Here is a 21,530-nt window from a genome sequence, read left to right on the forward strand (position 1 = left end):
GGATCCGTAAAGCTTACACCGTTTGAAGAACAGATGAAAAATATTTTAAAACGAAAGAGTTATCCCTGTCGGAAGTTTAGTCCAAAAAGGGAATGATGGTCTAGAATAATTGAATTGAGATGTTAATGATGAGATTAGGGATGCCTGTGTGTGGCCGGAATGGTCGAGAGGGCAAGATTTGGGGGCGATCCCACTTGCTCGTTAACTTGAAAATGTTTTCAGATGACAAGTTGAGGATGGAAGTTCCCTCTCTTGTCGTGATGAGGGTGTGGAAAAAGTGGAAAGTCACTCTCCTTCGTATTATTTTTTCCACATTCTTCTCTGGTTTCAAGGTGGAAAGACACACTCCTTCGATGTGGAAAAGCACTCTCTTTCATATATCCTCCAAGAAAAGGTGGAAAGGCACGCCCCTTCGATGTGGAAAGGCACTCTCCTTCATTTATAATCCTCTTAGAGATGCAAAACCTGGAGACAAATGTCTGGGTTAGCTACCAGATGTGACAGGTTCTGGCAAAGTAACCGACACGCGAATTCACGGCCAGTAAGAAAGGCATGCATCATATGCTTTTGTCTGTTTGCTTTGGTTTATTTTCTTGGGATTGCCTACTTGTTATTTCATGCTTAACTGCTATATGTTCTATTTGATGTATCTGTATTCTACTTGTGTTTTCTTTGTTTGCTTTGTTTGGCTGTGTGGATCTTCTGGCATTTTGGAGGGTGGTAAAGGAAGGGGAATAATTGAGAGTTTTAGTGAGAGTTGAGTTAGAATGGAGAACCTTAGTGGACCACTCTGATTATGGCTTTCGTATTTGAATCCTTTAAGTTTTATAATCAAGAGCGCTGGAGTTCTAGGATTGCCTCTGACTTTCCCAAGATCTTATTTATTATATGTGTGGGCACTTTAACCATACTGAGAACCCCCTGTTCTCATCCCATTGGTGGACGAAATTGTGATTTCTATCTTTTGAGCTTTAGCATTTATTTATTTTCACAACTCCGTTCAACTAACCAGCAAGTGTACTGGGTCGTCCAAGTAATAAACCTTACGTGAGTAAGGGTCGAATCCACAGAGATTGTTGGTATGAAGCAAGCTATGGTCACCTTGCAAATCTCAATTAGGCAGATTAAATTGGTTTATGATTTTTTAGAATAATTAATAATAAAAAGGAATGATAAAAGGGATAGAACACTTATGCATATTCATTGGTGGGAATTTCAGATAAGCGGATGGAGATGCTGTAGAGCCCAAGGACGCCTGCTCTCCTATTGCTTCTACTCAATCCTTCTTACTCCTTTCCATGGCAAGCTTTGTATAGGGGTTCACCATCAACTGTGGCTACTTTCTTCCTCTCGGGGAAATATCCTGTGCGGCTGTCACTCGCACAGCTAACCAGTCTGGAGGCATCACCCATGGCTGATGGCTACATCCCATCCTCGCAGTGAAAACTAATGCTCACGCACTCTGTCACAGTACGGCTAATCACCGGTTGGTTCCCTCCCCTACTGGAATAGAATCCCTCTTTTGCGTCTGTCACTAACGCCCAGCAGGTTACAGGTTTGAAGCACGTCACAGTTATTCATTAACGGAATCCTACTCGGAATACCACAGACAAGGTGAGACTTTCCGGATTCCCAGGATCCTACTCGGAATACCACAGACAAGGTTAGACTTTCCGGATCCTCATAAATGCCGCCATCTATCTAGCTTATACCACGAAGATTCTGTTGGAGAATCTAAGAGATACGCATTCAAGCTCTGTTGCATGTAGAACGGAAGTGGTTGTCAATCACGCGCGTTCATAGGTAAGAATGATAATGAGGGTAATCTGACTCATAACATTCCTCATGTTCTTGGGTACGAATGAATATCTTGGAATAGGAATAAGATAGAGACCGAATAAGAGATAATAGAATTTCATTAATACTTGAGGTACAGCAGAGCTCCACACCCTTAATCTATAGTGTGCAGAAACTCCACCGTTGAAAATACATAAGCAAAGAGTTCAGGCATGGCCGAATGGCCAGCCCTCTCTAATGTGATCACAGGATTCAAAATACAATCCAGGATGTCTAATACAATAGATAAATGTCCTATATATACTAGACTAGCTACTAGGGTTTACATGAGTAAGTAATTGATGCATAAATCCACTTCCGGGGCCCACTTGGTGTATGCTTGGGCTGAGCTTGATCATTCCACGAGTTAAGGCATTTCTTGGCGTCAAACTCCAAGTTATGACGTGTTTTGGGCGTTCAACTCCGGATAATGACGTTTTTCTGGCGTTTAACTCCAGACAGCTGCATGAATTTGGCGTTTAACGCCAAGTTACGTCGTCATTCTTCGAATAAAGTATGGACTATTATATATTGCTGGAAAGCCCTGGATGTCTACTTTCCAACGCCGTTGAGAGCGCGCCAATTGGAGTTCTGTAGCTCCAGAAAATCCATTTCGAGTGCAGGGAGGTCAGATTCCAACAGCATCAGCAGTCCTTTTGTCAGCCTTCTTCAGAGTTCTGCTCAAATCCCTCAATTTCAGTCAGAATTTACCTGAAATCACAGAAAAACACACAAACTCATAGTAAAGTCCAGAAATGTGAATTTATCATAAAAACTAATGAAAACATCCCTAAAAGTAGCTTAAACTTACTAAAACCTATATAAAAACAATGCCAAAAAGCGTATAAATTATCCGCTCATCACAACACCAAACTTAAATTGTTGCTTGTCCCCAAGCAACTAAAAATCAATTAGGATAAAAAGAAGAGAATATACTATAAAGTCCAAAATATCAATGACTATTAATTTAATTAGATGAGCGGGACTTGTAGCTTTTTGCTTCTGAACAGTTTTGGCATCTCACTTCTTCCTTTGAAGTTCAGAGTGATTGGTATCTCTAGGAACTTAGAATTTCAGATAGTGTTATTGACTTTCCTAGTTAGGCATGTTGATTCTTGAACACAGCTACTTATGAGTCTTGGCTGTGGCCCTAAGCACTTTGTCTTCCAGTATTACCACCGGATACACAAATGCCACAGACACATAACTGGGTGAACCTTTTCAAATTGTGACTTAGCTTTGCTAAAGTCCCCAGTTAGTGGTGTCCAGAGCTCTTAAGCACACTCTTTAGCTTTGGATCACGACTTTAACCATTCAGTCTCAAGCTTTTCACTTGGACCTTCATGACACAAGCACATGAATAGGGACAGCTTGATTTAGCCGCTTAGGCCTGGATTTAATTTCCTTGGGCCCTCCTATCCATTAATGCTCAAAGCCTTGGATCCTTGCTTTAAAATTTTTCGCCATTTTTTTTCACTGCTTTTTCTTGCTTCAAGAATCAATTTCATGATGTTTTTCAGATCATCAATAACATTTCTCTTTGTTCATCATTCTTTCAAGCACCAACAATTTTAACACTCATAAACAACAAGATCAAAAGACATATGCACTGTTCATTCATTCATTCAGAAAACAAAAATTATTGCCACCACATCAATATAATTAAATTAAATTCACTAATAATTTCGAAAATTATGTACTTCTTGTTCTTTTGAGTTAAAACATTTTTCTTTTAAGAGAGGTGAAGGACTAATGGATTTTATTCATAGCTTTAAGGCATGGTTACATACTAATGATCATGAAGTAGAGACACAAAACATAGATAAACATAATACTAAAAACCGAAAATAGAAAGAAATAAAGAACAAGGAATGAATCCACCTGAGTGAGGGTGGCGCCTTCTTGAAGGTCCAATGGTGCTTTTTGAGCTCCTCTATGTTTCTTCCTTGCTTCTGTTGAATGATTCCTAGTAATTTTGGTGTTTCTATCCTTAGTTGCTTCCAATATTTGTGTGGAGGATAACTTATTCCCTGAGGTATCTCAGGGATCTCTTGATTTGCAGCCACATGTTCTACCGCTGAGCTATGATGGCTTATATTCTTTCCATCTCCCAAGACTCAGAGGTGGAAGCTTTTGTCTTCCCTTTGAGGTTTCTCTGGCCTTAGGTGCCATTAATGGTAATGGAAAAGCAAAAAAGCTATGCTTTTACCACACCAAACTTAAAATATTGCTCGCCCTCGAGCAAGAAAGAAAAGAAGAGAAGAAGAAGAAGAAGAAGAGAATGGAGGTGAGTGAGGGGAGATGGATTCGGCAATATGGGTGGGATTGGGTGGGAAAGAGAAGTTGAATTGTAAAGGTAGGTGGGGTGTATGGGGAAGAGTGGATAGATGTAGGTGGTGAATGAAAAATAGAAGGGATGACCATGAATGGAAAGAGAGAGGGCGAGGTAGGTGGGGATCCTGTGGGGTCCACAGATCCTGAGGTGAAAAGAAATACCATTCCTTCACCATATAGGCATGTAAAATGCCTTCGTGCATCATTCTGGCGTTTAAACGCCCATTGGTGCATGTTCTGGGCATTCAACGCCCATGTGATGCATGTTTCTGGCGTTGAACGCCAGTTTCATGCTTGTTCCTGGCGTTCAGCGCCAGTTTGTCCTCTCTGTGCACCATCCTGGCGTTTAACGCCAGGTTGTTGCTTGTTTTGGGCGTTCAGCGCCAGAATGGTGCTCTGTTCTGGCGTTAAACGCCGGCCAGATGCACCTTCTGGGCGTTGAACGCCAGCCCGTGCGTCCTCCAGGGTGAAAAAATTTTTTCTTCTGTTTTTGACTCTGTTTTTAATTTTTTTGATTTTTTTGTGACTCCTCATGATCATGTACCTAATTAAACACAAAAATAACAAAGAAACAAAATAAAATTAGATAAATAAAATTGGGTTGCCTCCCAACAAGCGCTTCTTTAATGTCAATAGCTTGACAGTGACTCTCATGGAGCCATAAGATGATCAGGTCAATTTAGTGTGTTGTCTCCACACCAAACTTGGAGTTTGGATATGGAATTTGAACACCAAACTTAGAGTTTGGTTGTGGCCTCACAACACCAAACTTAGAGTTTGACTGTGTGGGCTCTTCTTGACCTTGAATTGAGAGAAGTTCTTCATGCTTACTCTCTTTTGTCACAGAGGGATGGCCATGTGCCTTAAACACAAGGTAGTCCCCATTCAATTGAAGGACTAACTCTCCTCTATTGACATCTATCACAGCTTCTGCTGTGGCTAGGAAAGGTCTTCCTAGGATGATGCATTCATCATCTTCCTTCCTAGTGTCTAGGATTATGAAATCAGCAGGGATGTAAAGGCCTTCAACCTTTACTAAAACGTCCTCTACCATTCCATAAGTTTGTCTCAAAGACTTATCTGCCAATTGTAATGAGAACAAGGCAGGTTGTACCTCAATGATCCCCAGCTTCTCCATTACAGAGAGTGGCATAAGATTTATCCCTGACCCCATATCACATAGAGCTTTTTCAAAGCTCATGGTGCCTATGGTACAAGGTATTAGGAACTTGCCAGGATCTTGTTTCTTTTGAGGTAGAGTTTTCTGAATCCAAGTATCTAGTTCACTAATGAGCAAGGGAGGTTCACTTTCCCAAGTTTCATTACCAAACAGCTTGGCATTCAGCTTCATGATAGCTCCTAAATATTGAGCAACTTGCTCTCCAGTCACATCTTTATCCTCTTCAGAGGAAGAATAGTCTTCAGAGCTCATGAATGGCAGAAGGAGATTTAATGGAATCTCTATGGTCTCTATATGAGCCTCAGATTCCTCAGGATCTTTAATAGGAAACTCCTTCTTGCTTGAAGGACGCCCCAGGAGGTCTTCCTCACTAGGATTTTCGTTCTCCTCCTCCCCTATGCATTCGGCCACTTTGATTAAATCAATGGCCTTGCACTCTCCTTTTGGATTCTCTTCTGTATTGCTTGGGAGAATACTGGGAGGAGTTTCAATGACTTTCTTACTCAGCTGGCCCACCTGTGCCTCCAAATTTCTAATGGAGGATCTTGTTTCATTCATGAAACTAAAAGTGGCCTTTGACAGATCAGAGACTATATTTGCTAAATTAGAAGTATTTTGTTCAGAAGTCTCTGTCTGTTGCTGAGAAGATGATGGATATGGCTTACTATTGTTCAGCCTATTGCGTCCACCATTATTAAAGCCTTGTTGAGGCTTTTGTTGATCCTTCCAGGAGAAATTTGGGTGATTTCTCCATGATGGGTTATAGGTGTTTCCATAAGGTTCACCCATGTAATTAACTTCGGCCATGGCAGGGTTCTCAGGATCATAAGCTTCTTCAGAAGCTACCTCTCTAGTACCGTTGGATGCATGTTGCAATCCATTCAAATTTTGAGAGATTATGTTGACCTGTTGAGTCAACATTTTGTTCTGAGCCAATATGGCATTCAGAGCATCAATTTCAAGAACTCCTTTCTTCTGAGGTATCCCATTATTCACGGAATTCCTCTCAGAGGTATACATGAACTGGTTGTTTGCAACCATGTCAATGAGTTCTTGAGCCTCTTCAGGCGTTTTCTTTAGGTGAATAGATCCACCTGCAGAATGGTCCAATGACATTTTCGAAAATTCAGAGAGACCATAATAGAATATATCTAATATGGTCCATTCTGAAAACATGTCAGATGGACATCTTTTGGTCAACTGCTTGTATCTTTCCCAAGCTTCATAGAGGGATTCACCATCCTTTTGCTTGAAGGTTTGAACATCCACTCTCAGCTTGCTCAGCTTTTGAGGAGGGAAGAACTTATCTAAGAAGGCAGTGATCAGCTTATCCCAGGAATCCAGGCTATCCTTAGGTTGTGAATCCAACCATGTTCTAGCTCTGTCTCTTACAGCAAAAGGGAAAAGCATGAGTCTGTAGACTTCAGGATTAACTCCATTCGTCTTTACAGTATCACATACTTGCAAGAATTCAGTTAAGAACTGATAAGGATCTTCAGATGGAAGTCCATAAAACTTGCAGTTTTGTTGCATTAAAGCAACTAGTTGAGGCTTAAGCTCAAAGTTATTGGCTCCAATGGCAGGAATGGAGATGCTCCTTCCATCAAACTTGGACGTTGGTTTTGTGAAGTCACCAAGCATTCTCCTTGCATTATTATTATTATTTTCGGCTGCCATGTCCTCCTCTTGTTCGAAAATTTCTGAAAGGTTATTTCTGGATTGTTGTAATTTAGCTTCTCTTAATTTTCTCTTCAGCGTCCTTTCAGGTTCTGGATCAGCTTCAACAAGAGTGCCTTTATCCTTGTTCCTGCTCATAAGAAAGAGAAGAAAACAAGAAAAGAAAGAGGAATCCTCTATGTCACAGTATAGAGATTCCTTTATGTTAGTAGAAGAAGAAAGGGGTAGAAGAAAGAAGAAGGATGGATTCGGATTTTTGGATGAAGAGAGGTGAAGAGAAGTGTTAGTAATTAAATAATTAAATAGAAGAAGAGAAGAGAGGGAGAAAAATTCGAAAATAATTTTTGAAAAAGAGGTTAGTAATTTTCGAAAATTAAAGATGAAATATAATTAAAATTAAAATTTAAAACAAAAAGAATTTTTGAAAAAGAGAAGGAGAATTTTCGAAAATTAGAGAGGGAAAAGTAGTTAGATGGTTTTGAAAAAGATAAGAGACAAACAAAAAGTTAGTTAGTTGATTGAAAAAGATTTGAAATCAAGATTTGAAAAAGATAAGAAGATAAGAGGTTAGACAAGATATTTTGAAATCGAATTTTGAAAAAGATAAAAGTTTTGAAAAAGATAAGATAAAAGATAAAAAGATATAATTGAAAAAGATATTTGAAAAAGATTTAATTTTTAAAAATTACTTAACTAACAAGAAACTACAAGATAAGATTCTAGAACTTAAAGATTGAACCTTTCTTAACAAGAAAGTAACAAACTTCAAATTTTTGAACCAATCACATTAATTGTTAGCTAATTTTCGAAAATTTGATAAAAAGGATAAGAAAAAGATTTTGAAAATATTTTGAAAAATAATTTTGAGATTTTCGAAAATTATATAAAAAAAATGAAAAAGATATGATTTTTGAAAAAGATTTTGAAAAGATAAGATTTTTAAAATTGAAATTTTGAATTGACTTGTAAGAAACAACTAATTTTGAAAATTTTTTGACCAAGTCAATCCCAAAATTTCGAAATTTTGGAGGAAAATAAGGAAAAGATATTTTTGAAATCAAATTTTGAATGAAAAACACAAAAATGACCCAAAACATGAAAATTTTGGATCAAGACACAAGATGCATGCAAGAATGCTATGAATGTCAAGATGAACACCAAGAACACTTTGAAGATCATGATGAACATCAAGAACATAATTTTGAAAAAATTTTTGATGCAAAGAAAATATGCAAGACACCAAACTTAGAAATCTTTAATGCATGGAAAATATGAATGCAAAAGTGCACAAGAAAAACAACAAAAGACACAAAACAAGAACTCATCAAGATCAAACAAGAGGACTTATCAAGAACAACTTGAAGATCATGAAGAACACTATGAATGCATGGAATTTTCGAAAAATGCAAGAAAAATTTTTAAAAGCATGCAGTTGACACCAAACTTAAAAATTGACTCAAGACTCAAAACAAGAAACACAAAATATTTTTGATTTTTATGATTTTCTAATTTTTTTGGATTTTTATTAATTATTTTCGAAAATAAAGTTTGTGAAAACGAAAAAGAAAAGAAAAATTTTTTGAAAAAGATTTTTGAAAAGAAAATTACCTAATCTGAGCAACAAGATGAACCGTCAGTTGTCCATACTCGAACAATCCCCGGCAACGGCGCCAAAAACTTGGTGGACGAAATTGTGATTTCTATCTTTTGAGCTTTAGCATTTATTTATTTTCACAACTCCGTTCAACTAACCAGCAAGTGTACTGGGTCGTCCAAGTAATAAACCTTACGTGAGTAAGGGTCGAATCCACAGAGATTGTTGGTATGAAGCAAGCTATGGTCACCTTGCAAATCTCAGTTAGGCAGATTAAATTGGTTTATGATTTTTTAGAATAATTAATAATAAAAAGGAATGATAAAAGGGATAGAACACTTATGCATATTCATTGGTGGGAATTTCAGATAAGCGGATGGAGATGCTGTAGAGCCCAAGGACGCCTGCTCTCCTATTGCTTCTACTCAATCCTTCTTACTCCTTTCCATGGCAAGCTTTGTATAGGGGTTCACCATCAACTGTGGCTACTTTCTTCCTCTCGGGGAAATATCCTGTGCGGCTGTCACTCGCACAGCTAACCAGTCTGGAGGCATCACCCATGGCTGATGGCTACATCCCATCCTCGCAGTGAAAACTAATACTCACGCACTCTGTCACAGTACGGCTAATCACCGGTTGGTTCCCTCCCCTACTGGAATAGAATCCCTCTTTTGCGTCTGTCACTAACGCCCAGCAGGTTACAGGTTTGAAGCACGTCACAGTCATTCATTAACGGAATCCTACTCGGAATACCACAGACAAGGTGAGACTTTCCGGATTCCCAGGATCCTACTCGGAATACCACAGACAAGGTTAGACTTTCCGGATCCTCATAAATGCCGCCATCTATCTAGCTTATACCACAAAGATTCTGTTGGAGAATCTAAGAGATACGCATTCAAGCTCTGTTGCATGTAGAACGGAAGTGGTTGTCAATCACGCGCGTTCATAGGTGAGAATGATAATGAGGGTAATCTGACTCATAACATTCCTCATGTTCTTGGGTACGAATGAATATCTTGGAATAGGAATAAGATAGAGACCGCATAAGAGATAATAGAATTTCATTAATACTTGAGGTACAACAGAGCTCCACACCCTTAATCTATAGTGTGCAGAAACTCCACCGTTGAAAATACATAAGCAAAGAGTTCAGGCATGGCCGAATGGCCAGCCCTCTCTAATGTGATCACAGGATTCAAAATACAATCCAGGATGTCTAATACAATAGATAAATGTCCTATATATACTAGACTAGCTACTAGGGTTTACATGAGTAAGTAATTGATGCATAAATCCACTTCCGGGGCCCACTTGGTGTATGCTTGGGCTGAGCTTGATCATTTCACAAGCTAAGGCATTTCTTGGCGTCAAACTCCAGGTTATGACGTGTTTTGGGCGTTCAACTCCGGATAATGACGTTTTTCTGGCGTTTAACTCCAGACAGCTGCATGAACTTGGCGTTTAACGCCAAGTTACGTCGTCATTCTTCGAATAAAGTATGGACTATTATATATTGCTGGAAAGCCCTGGATGTCTACTTTCCAACGCCGTTGAGAGCGCGCCAATTGGAGTTCTGTAGCTCCAGAAAATCCATTTCGAGTGCAGGGAGGTCAGATTCTAACAGCATCAGCAGTCCTTTTGTCAGCCTTCTTCAGAGTTCTGCTCAAATCCCTCAATTTCAGTCAGAATTTACCTGAAATCACAGAAAAACACACAAACTCATAGTAAAGTCCAGAAATGTGAATTTATCATAAAAACTAATGAAAACATCCCTAAAAGTAGCTTAAACTTACTAAAAACTATATAAAAACAATGCCAAAAAGCGTATAAATTATCCGCTCATCACCCATACAATATTGTTATTTTTCAGATGCAGGTTGAGAAGCACCACTCTGTATTCTGGAGACTCGGTTGAAGCGAAGAACTCTTGGTGCTCGGGGACGTATTTTGTTTATATTTATGTATGTATATAGATTCTCCACCTTGTATTTTATGTTTGTCCCTCTTAGAGGTTGACTCGGAGAAATACGTTGTCATTTTCTACTTTGGGTCATTTTGAGATTCTCTTATATATATGTATGTATATACTTATTTGCTTTGGCCGGTTCTAGCTTTGCGAGTCGAGTCAGAAGCCTTGCTATATGTATCTTTGAATTTCTTCTCTCGTACTTATCGCTTACGCGAGTGATGCGATTTTCTAGTTAATGTTTTACTTAACTTTTCTTCACGAGCTTCTAGATAAAATTTCTTTCAACTATTATTATTATTATTATATATTTTTTTACTTTTAGAGGTTGTAATACCTTGCCACCTCAACTTTAGGACTTTAAGTATAAGACTCTGTGTGGTAGGGTGTTACACCCAGCCTTTCCTAACTGTGGCAACTACAAGTTTGCAGCAACCACCTAGAGCATCTTCTCAACCTTTACTAAAGACAAAAGTTTTTGGTGTGAGGAGGAGTGGGCGGCTAAAGTTAGAGTGAGAAAACCCACAAGGGCACCTAGTCTATATATAGACCTAACTGATGATTGAAGCATGATTCAATTTATAGTTAGGGTTGTTGGGGTTGCTATTAAATAGTATATTTTGTGATGAATTTTGTCTCTATGGCCAATATTTATTATATGGATAGATCACTATTTTGATATTTTAGGATTAGGTTGGACCACTTTTAATTGTTGCAGTTCTTACACCTTTATTTTGGATTAGGTATGTGGCATATTATATGGCCACTTATTTTGTGATATTTTGTGTATATATGGTTTACAGGAACACTTGTTTAATGGATATCTAGATATGTGACATATTATATGGCCACTTATTTTCAGTACCTTGTTGACCAGTTGTGTAACTTTAAATATTTAACTATAAAGTTTCTTTCCAACTATGATTTTATTGTTATAAACACACAAAATACATCAATGCAAAATTTATTCAAACTAAATATAATTAGCTATAAATCGATTGAAGTTGTAGAATCTTACATTAGAATTTCATAACATGTATAACTTTAAATTCTTACAAACCACATTCCAATTATTAAGACTAGCAAAAATATAAACAGCATATATTGCATTTTACATTGATTTTTTATATTGTCATCCAATCTCCCAACTTGTTCTTGGAGAATATTAAACTCATCACATAACCCACATAAGCATCTATTTCTTTGGCTTCAACAATCAATTTCTCCATCTCCACATTTAGTCTCTCTATCTTTCTTTTTTGTGCATCTAATTTTCTCATTCACCCTCCAACTTAGTATAATTTTGTGTTTCAACAACTCCAACTGCAGCAGTAGACACGCTATTATTGACCCAACTTCATCAACCCGCTCAAAAAATTTGTATCTCTTGTTAGGGTAAGAAATAAATCTTCTATTAGGATTCTTTGTTGTTCTTGAAATTTGAAGACTTAGAATGTCACCACAAAAACAGTGAACCCTCATTTCTTTTTCCTTTGCCCACCTATTCTTCGTAACATCATCATCCTCAAACCACTCAAATCATCAATCCACTCAAAAAAGTTACATTTTGGTATCTTCCCTCAAGTAACATACCTCCTATCATGGTAAAAAACAGTCGATGAAGGACTGATGGTTACTGTCTCTCCACAAAAATATAGGTGTCTTTTTTCCTTCGGGTTGGAGTTCCTGAAAACACAGCTTCTCGAAAAGAGCATGAAAGAGGTTCCTTGACTTTGAGCCATATGTTTGTAAAAGATGAAAATTGAAAATAGAAAACGAGAAGAAGAGAAACTTCAGATAAATCAGAAGCAGGAAGTGTTTATAGGTGGAAGATAGTGGTAAATAAGTCATTTCACAACTCACTAACATTTTTTAACGTTAAACGTTAACAGGGACTTAATTGAAAAAAAAATTAATGTATAAAGACCCAATTGAAAAGAAAAAAAAAGTATAGGAACCTAATTGAAAATCTGGTAAAATTATAGGAACCTTTAGAGTAATTAAACCTAGTATCAAATAAGTATTTGTAAGCTTTTATACAATGACAATAGAAAATAAATTGACTTAATATTGAAATAAAAAAGTCCACTTCAGTTTTTTGACATTTACCTCGACAAACAAAGTGATCTCTAAAAATTTAAAAATCTTGAATCGGTAATTATTTTTGTAAATTTTTTAATAATGTAATTTTTTTCGTCGAGTCAAACGTTAAAGACTAAAAAAGAATGTCTATGTGGATCTTTAATTGGGTAAGTTATCTGTTATATATTGTGTTGGTGATTCTGAATTAAATGGGGACTGACATGAATCACAATAAACTTAGATAAAGATCTATTTGTCCAAAATTATTAAAAAAGTCGGCTAAACTCGCACCACCAAACTCGCGAGTTCTAAATGCGCAGGACAAGCCGACTCACCAGACCAAAAATTATTTTATTCTTTTTATTAAATAAAAGAGTAATTAGTCTTACAAAAATTAACAATTATATCATTTTTAAACATTTTTTTATTTCTTTTATAGTTATAAACTTTATTTTTTTTCAGTTAACTATTAAGGGCTTGTTTGGGTGAGCTTTTAAGAAAAGATCTTTTTTCGACTTATTTTCTTTTAGAAGATCTTATGTAAAAGTAAAAGTACTTTTATATTTGGATATCTCATGCAAAAAGATCTTTTTATTTATCAATTATGTTTGGGTATAACAATATAAAAGTACTTTTTTGATTATTTATTACATGAAAAACATCTTTTTTTAAGAAAAAAATTTAAAAAAAAGATATAAATTACAGCTTCTCAAAAAACATATTTTTTATTTTTCTAGTGCTTTTACTTTTACTATTAGAAATTTGCCAAACATGTTAAAAAATAAAAAAGATCTTTTTTCATTGAAAAATTTTTTTATCAAAATAATGACGCCCAGACAAGCACTTAATTGTTATCTGAAAGTTTCTGACGCTGACGAAAACATCCTTAAAAGATGCGAAAGACAAATTAACCCTCAAAAGATTTAAAAATTTGAAAAAAATACCCACATTAATTTATCTCGTCTCCATTAACGAAAAACATTTACGTGGCTAATAGAATTGATGACTTGGCTAACTTCACAGTTATATGGCATTATTTATTATTTTAAAATTATAATTATATACCTAACAAGTTGATGACTTGTCTTATGTAATTATTATTTTAAAGTTTTAATTCTTCTGTCGATCTTTGTAGTTCCGAATTTTCAATTAAGTTTCTATAGTTTTTGTCTTTTCAATTAAGTCTATATACCATATCAAATTTTGTAACTAAATTTCTATTGTAAGAAAAATATTGAAATTAATAGAATATTCTGTTAAACTATATAGAATATTCAATCAAGTGTTAGGCATATTCGTTTTGTTTAACGAAATATTCTGTTAATTCTAATATTTTTGTCATGACAGGGACTTAATTATAAAATCTAGTATGGTATAAGAGCACAATTGAAAACAAAAAATATATGGACCTAATTAAAAATTTAGTAAAGCTATAAGAACCGATAAAGTAATTAAACTTATTTTAAAATAATCAATAATGTCATGCAACTATGAAGTAAACCAAATCATCAACTCCATTAATCACGTAAGTGTTTGCCGTTAACAGAGACGTGGTCAATTAATGTTTGGATGTTTTTGTCAAGCTTTTAAATCTTTTGGGAATTAATTTGTCTTTCACGTCTTTTAAAAGTGTTTTGTCAGTACCAAAAATTTTCAGATACCAATTTAATAGTTAACTCTAAAATAAATAAAGTTAATAATTAGCTATAAAAGGAATAAAAGAATAAAAAATATATTTTAAAAATTATGTAATTATTAATTTTTGTAGCACTACTAATTAATATTTTATTTAATAAACAAAACAAAACAAAATAAAATAATTTTTGCCTCGGCGGAGCGGCCCATCTTACTCCTCCAAAACCTGCCGATTATATAGTGCGAATTTGGCTATTTTTTTTTAATAATTTTAGACAAATAAGTCTGTAACTAATTTTATTGTGCCTTGTGTTAGTTTTCATTTAATGCAAAGTTGCCAACTTAACACATAACAGACAGCTCACCCGCATAATAATTCACGTAGCCATTTTTCGTTAGCTTTTAACATTAGATTTGACGGAAAAATTGCATTATTCTAAAACTTGTAAAAACAAAGACTAATTAAATTTTTTAATTTTGCAAAGATCAATTTATCCTTCGAGATAAAAATCAAGGGTCAAAGTGGATATTTACTCAAATAAAAACTTCATTTTGATAATGATATAAATTGAATTTTTATTATAAAAATTTTAATATTATAAAATTAAAAAAATTCAGTTAATATTACCTAATATTTTTAAAATTTTATTTATTTTAAATTTTAGATCTTAAATTATAAACTTTTGATTCTAAATTTTATATTATAAACTTAAATTTTAAAGTTATCTAATATTGATTAACTAAAATATTTTTTATAAAATTATTTTTGTAAAACAACTAAATAATTATATTTTTAATGAAATAAAAATCGTAATGATGACCTGGCCAACGACGAACACTTGGACAAGGACAAGTCTTAGACAAAAAATATATAATTCAACAAATTATATCTGTTCCACATATTTTAAGCTGGATAATAAAATAGTTAGAGAATTGACGCCCACACATAAATTAGCTGTTTTTGAAGAACTGCCGTATATTTTATTTTGTTTTACTTTTTTTTTTTAGGGTTCAAGCGTCGGCATTTTCCTTTGTTTATTTTGCTTCTTTCTTTTTTCGTTCTCTGATTGGCTCCATATGGGTTTGACTCAAAATTTTGAAGGGGGACGACAAATCATTGATTAGAAAGCCTAACATTTTCAATACGTGTCTGTTTCATAATGAATGGTATGTTTGACACTGGAATTGGGTGCATTAATGCACATGTTCTTCTATCTAAAAAAATGAATAAATTAAAAAAAAAGACAAATAGGTTTTTCACCTTTTGTCCTGCAAATATTTTGTTTTTGAGCATTTGAAAATACTTTTAAATTCTCCGACCTTCATAAATCTTGGACGATTGAGTCCTTCCGTCGAATTGCCTCCGTCAGATCCGTTGAAAAAGTCTGATGTGGCTCCTCTGAAGATGATGTGGCCTAACTGGTTGATACCTGGACTGCTTAGTGGAAAGGTGCATTCAAAAATTGGACAATTAAGTTCCTGAAGCCTAAACTACGTCGTTTTGCCTTCATCCCTAATCCTTAAATTGATTGCGTTTCTTTCATGGAGGCCAGTGGTGAGGAGCTCAACCTGCATCAACCATGGCTATCAATGTTGCATCAGCAACCTCGAGAAGAAGCCGCAGGGGAGTAAGAGAAGAAAATTCTGCTTCAACCTCAGACCCTTGTGTTGTGCACGACGGAGACCTGAAGGACAATGTCGCCCCGAGATGCTTCTGTAGAGTTTATGCGATAATGTATATGTCGAGGACGATTAGCAACCCAAACAGAGTCTTCTTGGGTTGCCCATTCTATAAGGTAAGATAAGAAACCTGGGAATTTTGTTCTGTTTGAATGGTTTTACATAACTTCATTATTTTGGGGATTTTGACAGGGAAACCAGTAGCATTGCAAGTTTTTTCTTTGGGTCGATAAGCATCTTGCTAGAATTGGAAGCAGTGGTTGCATCTTTGATAAAAGATCTCTGGTTGAGAAAGAGGCAGAAGTTGTTGAAGAGGAAGAGGAATTTTATAATAGGATGGCTATTCTGGAGGAGAAGGTTACTATGCTAGAGAAGAAAAAAAACTCATTAGCTTGTTGTATTGTTATAGTTGTATGTGCTGTTGTGGAGGAGTTGTCAACCATAATAAGTCTTCAGAAAACAGCCATCCAGATGTATCAATGGCCTACACCCACTCTTGAACCCCTGTTTGCATGCTTCTAAGCATATATAAAGCTTATCAAAAACAGGGGGAATTGAGGTATAGGAGTGACACACAACTCTGCCCTAGACCCTGGATTGCTTCTTAGTATCTCAAACAAATAATCTCTAACATTACTATATTGCTCTTTCTCATTACCCATGATTCTCTCTCTTGCCTCTCTAACTGCTCTATAAACTATTTTTGGATGTGCAGTAAGTGAGAATTCTTCCTGAGAAAGTCAATAGCCTCACTTGTCCTCATATGAGGCTGTGTACTCATTCTCTTCTCAACCTTCAAACTAATCCAATGTTGATCAGCCGCATTACTTCCCATGTCCCTTGCACATGTATGGTCATTTTTGTAAGACTTCACCTGGTAGCACTGCAGATATTTGTTGTATGATAAATGAACCAGTCACGGACACTCATCATCCATGCATCCCACCCTTACTCTCTCTTTATCATTCTTAATCCACCTAAGCTCCCAACCCTTAGCAATGAATGAGTCTTTTATAACTTCCTTAAATCTCTCTATGGTGGCAAACCTAGTCCCTAACTCAAACCTCTCCTCCATGCTCATAATCATCATCAAACTCAGGGAATTTATGCTTGCTAGCTTCATCATCTGATGAAATAGGTGTATGTAAATTTTCAGATTCATAATCATATACCGAGTCATCATCATCATCTTGGATCAGGCTCACATAGAACCTAACATCTTGGTCCCTATTGGGTTGTGGGCTTCTGTTGGGCTGCACATTAGGATCAGGCCCAACATTCTTTCTGGTCTGCTGCTCATTGGGTCCACTACTTTGTCCCATTTTCTTCTACGTCTTCTTCTTTCTTTTAGCACCTGTCTTCTTTGTAGTTGTCTTCTTTTGAGGTACAACTTTTTTCTTTCCCTTCATTACTGTCTGCCTTTTGCTACCCTTATCATCAGCACTAGTATCATCATCATTAGTGTTACTTTCATACCCGGGAGGTGGAGGTTTGTAGGGCTCATCCTCTGTACTCTCGTACCCATCATCAGATGACAAACTCTGATCATCCACCAAAACCTCTCCCTCATCAGGACTGTTACTTTGCTTTCCAGCATCTTCCACAATCTCAGGTTCATTAACAGGGTGGTCAAAGTATAGGTAAAACTCGTCTGTCTCTGTATTCTTCATTTTGTTCTCTCGCATTTTGTTAATCCATGCATCCCCTGTCAAAATATGCAGCCCAGATTCAATATCAGGACTCCTGGGATCATACCAATAAACTGTCTTGTATGATTGGTACCCCAACCTCTTGAACAGTGTGATCAAGTCTTCGAAATTAACGAAGTCCTGGTCCATTTCTGGAAACTTCTCCACCTTCCGATTTTTGTAAACCAGAGAGCCATTACTTTCTCTCACAAAATTACCTCCATGGTGGAACACAGGCACTACAAACACATCAACCATCTGAAAAAAGAAAAAGAAAAAACTGTAAACATTGATCAAAAAACAAGAATCACCCCAAAAGCTTTCTTTGCCCTAACAGTAACTCAATTTCAATCGAAAAATCCCAATACTTTTTTAACAAATTCTTTCAACATGCACGATCAGTCCTTTCACAACACAGTTCATACTTTGCATACGTATTTAACGTCACAATCCACTAACTAAGCTACAATACAAACTTCTTACCTTCGGTGACGAAGACCACAACTCAGAGAACAATGGAGGCCTCTTCGACAGCCACTGCACATGGCAAACATCTCAGCCTGGGTAGTGATCTTTTTGGAGGGAGAAATAGAGTATGATGATCGCTCGTATCCTTAGGGTTGAATGTAATTCAGAAAGGGTGGTATGAGTGTAATGGGTATTATAAGAGATTTTGTAAGGGATGAAGGCAAAACGACGTAGTTTAGGGTTCAGGGACTTAATTGTCCAATTTTTGAATGCACCTTTCCACTAAGCAGTCCAGGTGTCAACCAGTTGGGCCACGTCATCCTCTGGGGAGCCACATCGGACTTCTCCGACGGGTCTGGCAGAGGCAATTCGATGGAGAGACTCAACCGTCCAAGATTTGTGAAGGTCGGAAATTTAAAAGTATTTTCAAATGCTTAGAGACGAAAATGTCTGCGGGACAAAAGGTCAATGACCTATTTGTCTTTTTCTCTAAATTAAATAAATAAATAAACATTTAAACTTCTGGTAACTAATAAGATTGAAAGATAATAATTAAAAAAAACAGAGAATAAAAAAGAGAGATAAAGAGGATGCATTATTTTTCTTAGAGAGAAGATAAAACAGGTTAGAGACATAACACTATTTTATATGTCTTTTTTTATTAATTTAAACTTTAAAAAATAGTTTTATGATTGTGATTTGTGAGAGATTTACATGAGAATATGACTTTTCTGTTTTAATTAACATTTTTTAAACTATTTATGTTAAAATTAACTTATTTTTTTTATCAAAAAGAATTTTGCAGAAGTAAGTTGATATCAACTACTTTTTTATTTTTAGCCAGAATTAATATTAAAAAAATTATTACAGACATAAATTGTTTATCTCCAAAAATAGTTCTAATTAATAAATTTTAACAAAATTAACTTCACCAAAAAATTTTATTTTTTCAAAACCAGAACTAAACACACGCTAAATTAAATAAGTGGAAGTCATGCAATATTTCACATAGTACACTGATATATCCAATTATATATATGACATCTAAACTTATCACAAACATTTTTTTCTTTCAGATCACGGGATTGATTACACTTGGTAGACTTTTAATTAATTAACAATCCATACATTGAATTCACAAGTCTTCACCTCATGTAAAAATTAAATTTATTTTAGTCCTCCGATCCATTATTAAGGGTTGGAAAGCTTGGGTTACTTTAAACTATATTGTTTCTCTTAAAAAAAGTAATAGTCCATATAATTCCGCTCTTAACAAAGTCAAGTAAATTTCAAGTCAATCGATTTTATTTTCCCTTGTTGGATGACTATATATTATTTAACAATTAGATTGATTAAGGGTATAAATATTAAAACAATGTATGAGATGGTATTAGGGCGGCTCCTAATAAAGCGCAATGCAAGGACCCGGGGCGCTTCCCAAATACTTATTCTAAAAATATTAAAAAATTATTAAAATTTATTATTTTTTATTATTATTTAATTATTAATATTTAAAAATATAAATTAAAATATATTATTAAATTATTAAATTAAAAAATTAAATTTATAATTAAAATTAATAATAAAAAAATTTAATTTCAATATTTTTATATTAATATTTTATTATTTTTTATCTTTTATAATTTTAATATTTAAAAATATTATATGTATATTAAAATTAATCACCAAATAACACAAAAAGATAAATAAATTTACGGCAGTCATTTGGAACTGAAAATTAGACATTTTTTTATGTTTTCGAGACTTGCACCAGTGGCGGATCCACGGGGGATCTAAGGTGGCCATGGTCCCCCCAAATTTTTTTTAAAAAAATAGTAAATAGTAATAATTAATAATATTATTTTTTTATATATAATATTAAAAAAAATATAAGTTACAAAATTTTATAAATTAAAATAACTAAAAACTGCACTATGTATTGGATATTTGAATTATTGTTGTTCTTGTTAACAAATAGCTCATTCTAATAATTAATAAAAATGGTTCTATTATACTAGCCCAAGCCCATACTATTAATTAAAGTAACCCTAGTACATTTTTCAAATATTTATTTCAAACTATCATAGGCATAGCGTCACTTTTCTCTCTCTTTTAGTGATTCCCAAACTTTTGGTCTTCTACTCTTCTCATTTTAATTTTCTTTCCATACCAAAACAAGACATATGAAGAAAAACCATTGAAGAGAAGTGAACAACAAAATATTAACCATTGAATGCACAACAAAGATTCAAAGAGGTATATTTCAATTTTTTTTAAGTTAATGACAATGTCAAGTATTATTTACATTATTTATTTAAAATAATTAATTTTTTTTTTATAATGGACAGTGTTCAAAGATTGAAGTGAGGACAAAACTCAATAGAATTATTTTTTTGTGAGACTTGGAACAAAAAATAATCAGGTAAATCAATAACTTTATTTTTGGTTATTATATATTTGTGTTTCTAAAATTATTTGTTATTGCTCAATAGGTTTAATATTTTTTTTTTAAGAAAATAATATATATGCAATTATTTTTGTTTTTTTTTTTTGTTAGATAGTTCAAGTTAAGTTAAAAATGTCAAAGATGAAAACAATTCACTCATTTTTCAAGAGAAAAGAGAGAATATATGATGAACAAAATTCAGCTTCAGATTCTTTGAGTAATGTTCAAAATATTATTGAACAACCTGTGACACAACTTGTTGAGCAAGATATTCAACCCCCTGCTTCCAAAATAGCAAGGACTGAAATAGATCAAGTTAATATTGATACATTGATGCGTGATCCCGGAAAGCGTCCGCAAATTTGGAATTATCCTATCAATCAACAAGATGAAATTCGTAGAGCATACATAAAGTTTGGACCATAAAGTTTTAGTATGTAGTTGAACATTGACTTTTATATAATATAATTACTTTTTTGATATATATGCTACAAATCATATTTTGTTAATTTTTTGTTATATTTTATATTTAATTGGCCCCTCTCTTATAAAATTTCTGGTTCCGCCACTGACTTGCACTAAGGATCTAAATGTTGGCCTCAAACAGCACATGATACATTATCAACACTTTAAGGCTTGGTTTGGTAAAACTTTTTGAAAATGTGTTTGTGCTTTTTAAAAGCTCAAGCTCCTCATTTTGTGTTTGGTAAATCAAAAAGATCATGTGCTTGTACTTGCAGCTTTTAAAAGATCGGGGTACTTTTGAAAGCACATAGGATAGAGCTTTTTAAAGTTGGCTTGTGCTTTTCAAAATTTAAAAGTCTAATATAACCTCATATGTTAACTAATTTTCAAATTTAATGTTTACATTTATGTCTATTATAGTATTTTTAAATTTTAAAAGCTATTTTACTAAACACAATTGATGTTGCTTATGTTTA

General features: G+C 34.6%; 1 long non-coding RNA gene and 1 other non-coding gene across 2 annotated transcripts; both read left to right on the plus strand.

Annotated features, from left to right (window-relative positions):
* Positions 1–6,524: 6,524 nt before the first annotated feature.
* LOC112804519 (small nucleolar RNA R71) lies at positions 6,525–6,628 on the plus strand. Its single transcript, XR_003203132.1, has one exon. It is a non-coding gene; the product is annotated as a small nucleolar RNA R71 (small nucleolar RNA).
* A 13,381-nt stretch (positions 6,629–20,009) lies between these two features.
* LOC140184563 (uncharacterized) lies at positions 20,010–21,108 on the plus strand. Its single transcript, XR_011881631.1, has 2 exons — positions 20,010–20,399; positions 20,492–21,108. It is a non-coding gene; the product is annotated as an uncharacterized lncRNA (long non-coding RNA).
* The last annotated feature ends 422 nt before the right edge of the window (positions 21,109–21,530 follow it).

This window comes from Arachis hypogaea, chromosome 5, assembly GCF_003086295.3.
Source record: "Arachis hypogaea cultivar Tifrunner chromosome 5, arahy.Tifrunner.gnm2.J5K5, whole genome shotgun sequence".
NCBI classification, from domain to species: Eukaryota; Viridiplantae; Streptophyta; class Magnoliopsida; order Fabales; family Fabaceae; genus Arachis; species Arachis hypogaea.